Genomic DNA, 10,000 nt, shown 5'->3' with positions numbered 1-10,000 from the left:
CTAAAACGAACATGAAAATTCAAGTCTGGTTTTTCCTCTGTGATTTTGTCTGTCTTGTGAACTTGTCATGTCCTGTTGCCTTGAGGTTTTGTATATAAGGAGAGTGTTCCACAACATTATAACTCAGTCGTTTCCAATCTGCCTTTGATTTCACAACTCCTCTCTCGGCCCGTCACATTGGTGACCCCGGAAGTCGACTCGCTTCCACCGCCCCCACCCCCTCGCCCCTCCATCGTTGGTACTATGACGGACTCTACGGCAGTTGGCGCTACGGCCTCTCCATTCAAACTTTCATCGTTTGCCAGCGGAGAGGCGTTTGCTTGGTTTCAGCGCGCAGAAGTCCAGTTTCGTATCAGGGGCGTGACTCGCTCAACCACCAAAGCGGATTATGTTCTCGCGGCGATACCCAAGGACACCTTCCCAGAAATATCCGACTGGCTTTGTGAACAAGGAGACACCCCAATAGCGTATGACGACCTCAAATCATACCTTCTGCAACAGTACTCGCCGTCGCCAGCCGCCCGTATAGCAAAGCTTTTTCAGCTCTCGCAACAACCGTTGGGGGACCAAAGGGCTTCGCTTGCCCTCAGAGAAATGACCAGTATCGCTCGCCTTCAACCTGCCGCAGACGGCTCTCCTCGTGAGGTGAACCTACTCCGTGCCCTTTGGATACGCCGTTTACCTGAACCTGTGCGCGCTGCCATACCCGATTTTGATAGTTTACCCATAAAGGATTTGATGACCAAAGCCGACGCCCTTATGGACAGCCACTTCAAAACCTCCATCAACGCCTCCACCCCTGACGACGAGGATGCCTATTCAACGTCAACCGAAGCTGACATGAATGCCGTAGGACATACACGCCTACCCCGTGACGTGCCGTAGCGGCAACAAAGCCGCCCACCACCCACCAATCGCTCGCGCCCCATCGAACGACTTCTACTGCCACTTACTACCTCCCATCCACCGCAGTTTTGCTACTACCACTTCAGATTCGGGGCAACCGCGAAGAAATGTGCCAAAGATTGTCAGTGGCCAAAAAACGTGTAAGTAGGCCATCGCTTGTGGCGGTGGCCTCCCATGTTTCTAATCTTTTCTTTTCACAGGATGCAGGAACGGGCGTGCGATTTTTGGTAGACACGGGTGCTTGTCGTTCTCTTTTGCCAAGGAAACTCTTCAAGGCACAACGTAGTCTGTCTACATCTGCCAACGTCCACTTGGTAGCTGCCAACAGATCTGCGATACCCACCTACGGTTACGAGAACCTCACATTATCGTTCGGAAACGGTAAATTCAATTGGAAGTTTCTCGTTGCTGACGTCACAATGCCAATCCTCGGTGCGGATTTCCTCTCTCATTTCCACCTTCTGGTCGATGTCGCCCACCGACGATTGGTCAACGCGGACTCGAACTTGTCGACACCTCTTCAACCCGCCCCCTCTAACCTCGCTCTCCACATCAGCGCACCCACGGATGCCTACGCCCACCTCCTCACGTCGTACCCGGAAGTTTTCCGTCCAGAACTTCGCCAAACGCCCACGGTTCCTGCTAAGCACAGTATTTATCACCATATCAAGACGACGGGACCCCCAGTCTTCGCAAAATTCAGACGTCTGGCACCGGAACGATTGGCAGCCGCTAAACAGACGTTCGCCGAAATGGAGAAAATGGGCCTTTGCCAAAAGGCCTCCAGCCCATGGTCGTCACCCTTACACATCGTTCTGAAGAAAGACGGCTCCCTCCGTCCGTGCGGGGATTACAGGTGCCTGAACATGCAAACAGAACCGGATCACTACCCCCTCCCAAACATTACCGATGTAACCTCCTACCTGCACAAAGCAAAGGTTTTCTCTACGCTCGAACTCCTGAAGGGGTATTATCAGGTGCCTATGAACCCAGAAGACATCCCCAAGACCGCCATCACCACTCCGTTTAGCACATACACCTTCAATTACTCCTGTTTTGGCCTTCGTAATGCTGGGGCAACGTTTCAACGTCTCATGGATGGCATCTTAGGGGACCTCCCTTTCTGTGTATGTTATGTGGACGACATACTTGTGTTCTCCTCCTCAAAAGAGGAACACCTCCGTCACCTGCGCATCGTGCTCGACCGCCTGCAACAAAACGGCCTTGTAGTCTGGTACAACAAGTGTACCTTTGGCGCCAACGAAGTGTTGTTCTTAGGGCACCGTATCACTCCTGAAGGAGTCCATCCCCTCCCTGAGAAGGTAGCAGCCGTTCAGAATTTCCCCACGCCCTCGACCGTCAAAGATCTGCAGGAATTCTTGGGCATGATCATCTATTATCACCGCTTTTTGCCAGCCATTGCCGCCACTCTTGCTCCCCTCTACGCCTCCCTCAAGGGCAAGCCAAAGGACTTAAAGTGGGGTCCCCTTCAAGAAGCGGCCTTCTGCAATGCAAAGAAGGCCCTATCAACTGCTGCGGCTCTCACTTTTCCTATCCCACACGCCCCTCTCCTTCTCTCCACCGATGCCAGCGACGTCGCTATTGGTGCAGTACTCGAGCAGGTGGTCAAAGGCTAGCCCTGCCCATTGGCCTTCTTCAGCAGAAAGCTGTCCAAGGCAGAATCGGGTTATTCTACCTTTGATCGAGAATTGCTGGCGGTGCACCTGGCTGTCCGTCACTTTCGCCATTTCTTAGAAGGTACGCCCTTCGTCATTTGCACAGACCACATGCCTCTGGTGCACGCCTTCACTCGACAGTCTGACGCCTGGTCCGCCCGTCAACGCCGACATCTCTCCGCCGTGGCTGAATACAATTGCACCCTCCAATACGTCCCTGGGAAAATGAATCCCGTTGTCGATGCCCTGTCAAGAAACATGTTGGCTGCTGTTCAACTGGGATTGGATTACAACGCCCTGGCTGAAGCCCAACGACAGGATCCAGAGTATCAAGCTTGTAGGACATCATGCACGTCCCTCCGTTGGGAGGATTTTCCCCTCGAAAACTCCAACACCACCCTCCTCTGTGACGTCAGTACTGGTAGACCGCGACCTTGGATTCCTGCTCCCATGCGCCGACAGGTGTTTGATTTCATCCACGGCCTTTCACATCCCTCGTGCCGTTCTACTGCACAGCTGCTGAAGGCAAAGTTCATTTAGCACGGCATTTCTAAGGATGCTAAGGATTGGGTCCGTGCCTGTACTTCTTGCCAAACTTCCAAAGTACATCGACACACGGATTCAGGAGTGGGCACCTTACCTCAACCTCAGCGTCGTTTCGCACACATTCACGTCGACGTTGTAGGCCCCCTACCCACATAACAAGGACATCGTTACCTGTTTACCGTCATCGACCGCTCCACTCATTGGCCTGAAGCCATTCCCATGGAAACTGCAACGTCCGCCTCATGTACATCTGCCTTACTCTCTGGATGGATTTCAAGATTCGTTATCCCTGAGCATATTACTTCTGACAGGGGAACCACTTTCACCTCTCAATTATGGACGTCATTAGCGAATCTCCTGGGCATCACCCTACAACACACAACGGCCTACAACCCCGCTGCCAATGGAATGGTTGAACGTTTTCATCGCACCCTCAAAGCAGCTTTGATGTCCTGCTGCAAGGATTGCAACTGGTTTACTCAGCTTCCCTTGGTCCTCCTTGGACTAAGGACCACTCCTAAAGACGCCCTCCACGTCTCGGCAGCCGAAATGGTGTATGGCGACCCGTTGGTCGTCCCTGCCGAGTTTTTTCCTTCTACAACCTTCTCCGACGATCTCCAGCGCATACGTCACGTTGTGGGAAAATTTACTCCGTGCCACCAGACTTACAAGCCCCCAGCGAAGCATCACATACCAACGGACTTGCACTCTGCAACGCACGTCTTCCTGCGCAACGACACCAGCAAGCCACCGTCAACGCCCCCTTACACGGGACCTTACCTTGTGATCCGACGCAGTCCGAAAGCATTCCTCCTAAACATTCGGGGCAAAGAAGACTGGGTCTCCATTGATCGTCTAAAACCTGCTTATCTTCTGCCAGATGACCCGCCTACAGTTCGTCTCTAGATCAGGGCGCCCTATTTAACATGTACAGTATGTCATTTTTAGGGGGGGAGCCATGTACCAACCGTGTTTCACACAATTATACATAATTCCTTTTGTATATATTATGGTTGTATCTTCGCTCTTCCCTCGCACTAAAACGAACATGAAAATTCAAGTCTGGTTTTTCCTCTGTGATTTTGTCTGTCTTGTGAACTTGTCATGTCCTGTTGCCTTGAGGTTTTGTATATAAGGAGAGTGTTCCACAACAATATAACTCAGTCGTTTCCAATCTGCCTTTGATTTCACAACTCCTCTCTCGGCCCGTCACAATGACATTAATCGAATGTCGAGTAACAAACGACCAATTATCTACGATGGTGAAGATGGGTTGATTTCAATTCTAAGCACCTAAATTCGACAAGTATAAGTACAGAAGAATTGTCATTGACTTTTATCTTTCTTCGTGGCCAGGTGGTTTAGTCACTGTCTATACAAGCTTGCCGACCAAGGTTCGATTCCCGGCCGGTCACAAGCTCTTGTCTTTGTGTGATTTCGCCTGGGGCTCTGATGCCGAGGTTGTTAAGAGAATCCAGACATTAATGTATATAAAATATATACTGCCTTTTTGAATATGAAAAACACGTCTAAATGTTCAAAATTTATCATTAATCAAAAGCCGAGTAACAAACGACCAATTATCTACGATGGTGAAGATGGGTTGATTTCAATTCTAAGCACCTAAATTCGACAATTATAAGTACTGGAGAATTGTCATTGACTTTTATCTTTCTTCGTGGCCAGGTGGTTTAGTCACTGTCTATACAAGCTTGCCGACCAGGGTTCGATTCCCGGCCGGTCACAAGCTCTTGTCTTTGTGTGATTTCACCTGGGGCTCTGATCCCGAGGTCATTAAGAGAATCCAGACATTATTGTATCTAAAACATATATGGCTTATTTGAATATGAAAAACACGTCTAAAAGTGCAAAATTTATCATATATATATATATATATATATATATATATATATATATATATATATATATATATATATATATATATATATATATATATATATATCTACCAAGGATGACTAGATGGAGTTAGAAAAGAAGGAATAGGAATGATGAAACCTGGAGCAGAAAAGGCATTAACCAAGTTGGAGGACTGTAAATAGTATATCATTACTAGAAAGTTCAAATCGAAGTAGTGTGACATGAGTATTATTTTTGGCTATGGCCAGACAAATGATTCTCTTGAAGAAAGGAAAGATGAATACTCTGAAGAACTGCAGAGTGTAAGAGATAAGAGCTTAGAGAGATATGAAAATTGTAATAGGTGACCTCAATGATAAAGTTGGAAGGAATAATCAAAGGTTAGATAATTTGATGGATGTCAAGGGTCTTGTTGAAGTTTTAAATAAAAGTGGAGGATTTACCATCACTGGAGTACTCTTTTTCAACACAAGAACATCCACAAGTGTACTGGAACTTCACCCTGTGGCCATTACAAAAATCAAATAAGCACATTACCATTAATAAAGAGAGAATAAGTACTCTGAAATATACAAGAAGCTATAGATGTGCGGATATTGGTAGCGATCACCAGCTCCATATTGCATACTGAAATTGAAACTAAAAGCACCCAACAGAAATGTAGATAGAATATATAAGTTTGATACAACTAAACATTTATAAAAATAGCACAGAGGAACATTAGCTACTGAATGTAGGAATATATTTCCAGTCTTAGAAACGAAGAGCAGACAATTAATGAGGAATTGTGTCATACAATGAACATATATCAGTCAGTTGGTAGTGAAGTCTTAGGACACGCAGTTACAAAAAAAAAAAAAAAAAAAAAAAAAAAAAAAAAAATTAAAAAAAAAGGAATGGATTGTTGAAATTTTTCGAGGAAGTATTGAAAATTACAATATAGAGCAGCCTAAAAATTCACATATTAATAGTGAGGTAAAAACAAAAGCTAGGTATGACTGGACGGAATATTTAATCAGTAAAGCAGATGAGGCTGAAAAAGATATGAACTCAGAGTTGGCTATGGTGTGAGAATTACTCATAGAATTATTAGTAAAATCTCAAATGGAGACAAAGAAGAAGAAGAATATACCAATCAAAAAGAGAGATGGACCTGTTACAACAACAGAAGATTAAGAAAGACTTAAGTGATGTTATGAATAAGAGATATGAAAAGAATAATTTAACTGATATACCTGAAACTGATGAAGGCCTAGGTGTGCCCATGAATAGATTTAGTGTGCTTGAAATTCAAGCTATCCTCAAAATGGTAAGGAGATGGATAGCGCCGGGATACGATGGAATAACCACCGAGATAATACTGGCCAAAATTGAATTGACTCATAAATTAATTAAAAGATTATTTTGTAGAATGTGGCTTGAAGAGGTAGAACCGGGGAATTGAAGTTAGAGGTGTTGGTAAAAAAAAAGAAAAAAAAAAAAAAAAAAAAAAAAAAAAAAAAAAAAAAAAAAAAAAAAAGGAGACCTGACTGATTCGAATAGTTACAGAGGCATAACACTTACGTCAGTTGTTATAAAAATATGTAGTATGCTTAATTTGAAGACACTGGCGAGAAAGATTGATGAAAAGCTTAGGGATGAACAAACAGGATTTAGAATTGGTAGAAGTTGCATTGACCAACTTTTAATTTTGAAACAGGTTGTACAGCATTGCGTAGAATATAGAAATCCACTTTCATGGCATTTGAGGACTATAAAAAAGCATTTGATAGTGTGCACTGACTAATTTTATTGAAATTCCTACGTTGTTATGGAATTCCTACCAAATAGATAAATTGGATTAAGTCTGTTCATAAGCATAGTAAGTGCAAAGGTAAGGTTAAGGGATGTGTAAAAATTTATTTTCCAATTAAAAGCTGAATAATCCAAAAGAATGTGTTGTCACCTATGTTGTTTATCATTTTTATGGATTTGGTTAAAAGTAGAACAGTCTGAGATGGTTGAAAAGGATTAGACTGGATTGGTGATACGAATTTAGCAGACCTAGAGTATGCTGATGATGCTGTCTTTGGTAGCATGATTTCCGAAGCTGCCGTACCAGAATGTAAGAAATATCACAGGAGGCTAGGATGCACATTAATAGAAGAAAAACGTATGATGAGAAAGGATTTTGCAATATATGATGACATATCATTGGAGGGGGAACGTTTTAATGAGGTAGAATCCTTTAAGTATTTAGAACTATGATCTCCAATAGAAGGTCTTTATAATCAGAGCTCAGTGAAAGATTCTAAAAAGTAAATCAGACAATAGCTAGGTTGAGTAAAATTTGGAAATCAAATTGCCTGATATAACATATAAAAATCAGAGTTTATATCAGTTTAGAGAAAGAGGTGCTATTCTATGGACATGAATCATAGTATGACAATGAAACAATCTCCAAAAGATTTAGTAGATTTGAGAACAAAGCCTTCAGAAGGATATTGGGTGTTAAATGGCAGGACAGGATTAGAAATGAAACTAAAAAAGAGATTACTCGATTGCCACATGAAGATGAGATCATGATGAGGGGTATATGGGCTTCACAAAGCACTAGACGATTTAGAAGACCCAGCCCTACATGGCTGAGGACTATGAAGAGTGAAGTAGGAATCCTCAAGATAAAGAAGACTAGCGGAATCTAACCGAGGCTCTTTGCGTCAATAGGCGTAGGAGATGATACATATACTGTGTGTGTATATATATATATATATATATATATATATATATATATATATATATATATATATATATAATATATATATATATATATATATATATATATATATACCGAGGCACGTCCCCCAATTTTGGGGGTACCCAACATCAACAAATGAATCAAAACAAAAAGGGGACCTCTACGCTCTACGTTCCTCCCAGCCTGACAAGGGACTCAACCAGTTCAGCTGGTAATGCTAGGGTGCCACAGCCCACCCTCCCCCATTATCCACCACAGATGAAGCTTCATAATGCTGAATCCCCTACTGCTGCTACCTCTGCGGTCATCTAAGGCACCGGAGGAGCAGCAAGGCCTACCGGAAATGCGTCACAATCGCTCGCCATTCATTCCTATTTCTAGCACGCTCTCTTGCCTCTCTCACATCTATTCTCCTATCACCCAGAGCTTTTTTCACTCCATCCATCCACCCAAACCTTGGCCTTCCTCTTGTACTTCTCCCATCAACTCTTGCATTCATCACCTTCTTTAGCAGACAGCCATTTTCCATTCTCTCAACACATTCATATACACTCTAGCTGCTAACTCATTTCTTACACCCGTTCTCACCCTCACCACTTTGTTCCTATCCCTATCTATTCAAGATACACCAGCCATACTTCTTAGACACTTCATCTCAAACACATTCAATTTCTGTCTCTCCGTCATTTCCATTCCTCACAACTCCAATCAATACATAACAGTTGGTACAATCTCTTTCTCATATAGAACTCTCTTTACATTCATGCCCAACCCTCTATTTCTTACTACTCCCTTAACTGCCCCCAACACTTTGCAACCTTCATTCACTCTCTGACATACATCTGGTTCCAATTCACCATTTGCTACAACAACAGACCCCAAGTACTTAAACTAATCCACCTCCTCAAGTAACTCTCCATTCAACATGACATTCAACCTTTCACTACCTTCCCTTCTCGTACATCTTATAACCTTACTCTTACCTACATTAACTCTCAACTTCCTTCTCTCACACACCCATCCAATTTCTGTCACTAGTCAGTCAAGCTTCTCTTCTGTGTCTGCAACCAGTACAGTATCATCTGCAAGCAACAACTGATTTACCTCCGATTCATGGTCATTTTCGTCTACCAGATTTAATCCTCGTCCAAGCACTCAAGCATTAACCTCTCTCACCACTCCATCAACATACAAGTTAAACAACCACGAAGACATCACACATCCCTGTCTCAGCCCCACTCTCACTGGAAATCAATCACTCACTTGATTTCCTATTCTAACACATGCTTTACTACCTTTGTAGAAACTTTTCACTGCTTGCAACAACCTTCCACCAACTCCATATAACCTCATCATAATCCACATTGCTTCCCTATCAACTCTATCATACGCTTTCTCCAGATCCATAAACGCAACATACACCTCCTTACCTTTTGCTAAATATTTCTCGCATATCTGCCTAACTGTAAAAATCTGATTCATACAACCCCTACCTCTTCTAAAACCACCCTGTACTTCTGTACTTCTAAGACTCCATTCTCCGTTTTATCTTTAATCTTATTAATCATTACTCTACCATACACTTTTCCAACTACACTCAACAAACTAATACCTCTAGAATTACAATACTCATGCACATCTCCCTTACCCTTAAATAGTGGTGCAATACATGCACAAACCCAATCTACTGGTACCATTGACAACAAAAAACACATATTAAACAATCTCACCAACCATTCAAGTACAGTCACACCCCTCTCCTTCAGCATCTCAGCTCTCACACCATCCATACCAGATGCTTTTCCTACTCTTGTTTCATCTAGTGCTCTCTCCACGTCCTCTATTGTAATGTCTCTCTCATTCTCATCTCCCATCACCGGCACCTCAACACCTGCAACAGCAATTACATCTGCCTCCCTACTATCCTCAACATTCAGTAAACTTTCAAAATATCCTGCCCACCTTTTCCTTGTCTCCTCTCCTTTTAACAACCATCCATTTCCATCTTTCACTGTTTCTTCAATTCTTGAGCCAGCCTTCCTTACTCTCTTCACTTCTTTGCAAAACTTCTTCTTATTCTCTACATATGAATGACCCAATCCCTGACCCCACCTCAGGTCAGCTGCCCTCTTCGCCTCACGTACCTTGCGCTTTACTTCCACATTTTTCTCTTTATATTTTTCATACTTCTCTATAATATTACTCTGCAGCCATTCTTCAAAAGTCCTCTTTTTCTCTTTCACTTTTACCTTCACTC

Source organism: Palaemon carinicauda, chromosome 13 (assembly GCF_036898095.1).
Source record: "Palaemon carinicauda isolate YSFRI2023 chromosome 13, ASM3689809v2, whole genome shotgun sequence".
Classification (NCBI taxonomy): domain Eukaryota; kingdom Metazoa; phylum Arthropoda; class Malacostraca; order Decapoda; family Palaemonidae; genus Palaemon; species Palaemon carinicauda.
The sequence above is the reverse complement of the archived record's forward strand: the minus strand, read 5'-3'. Positions refer to the sequence as shown.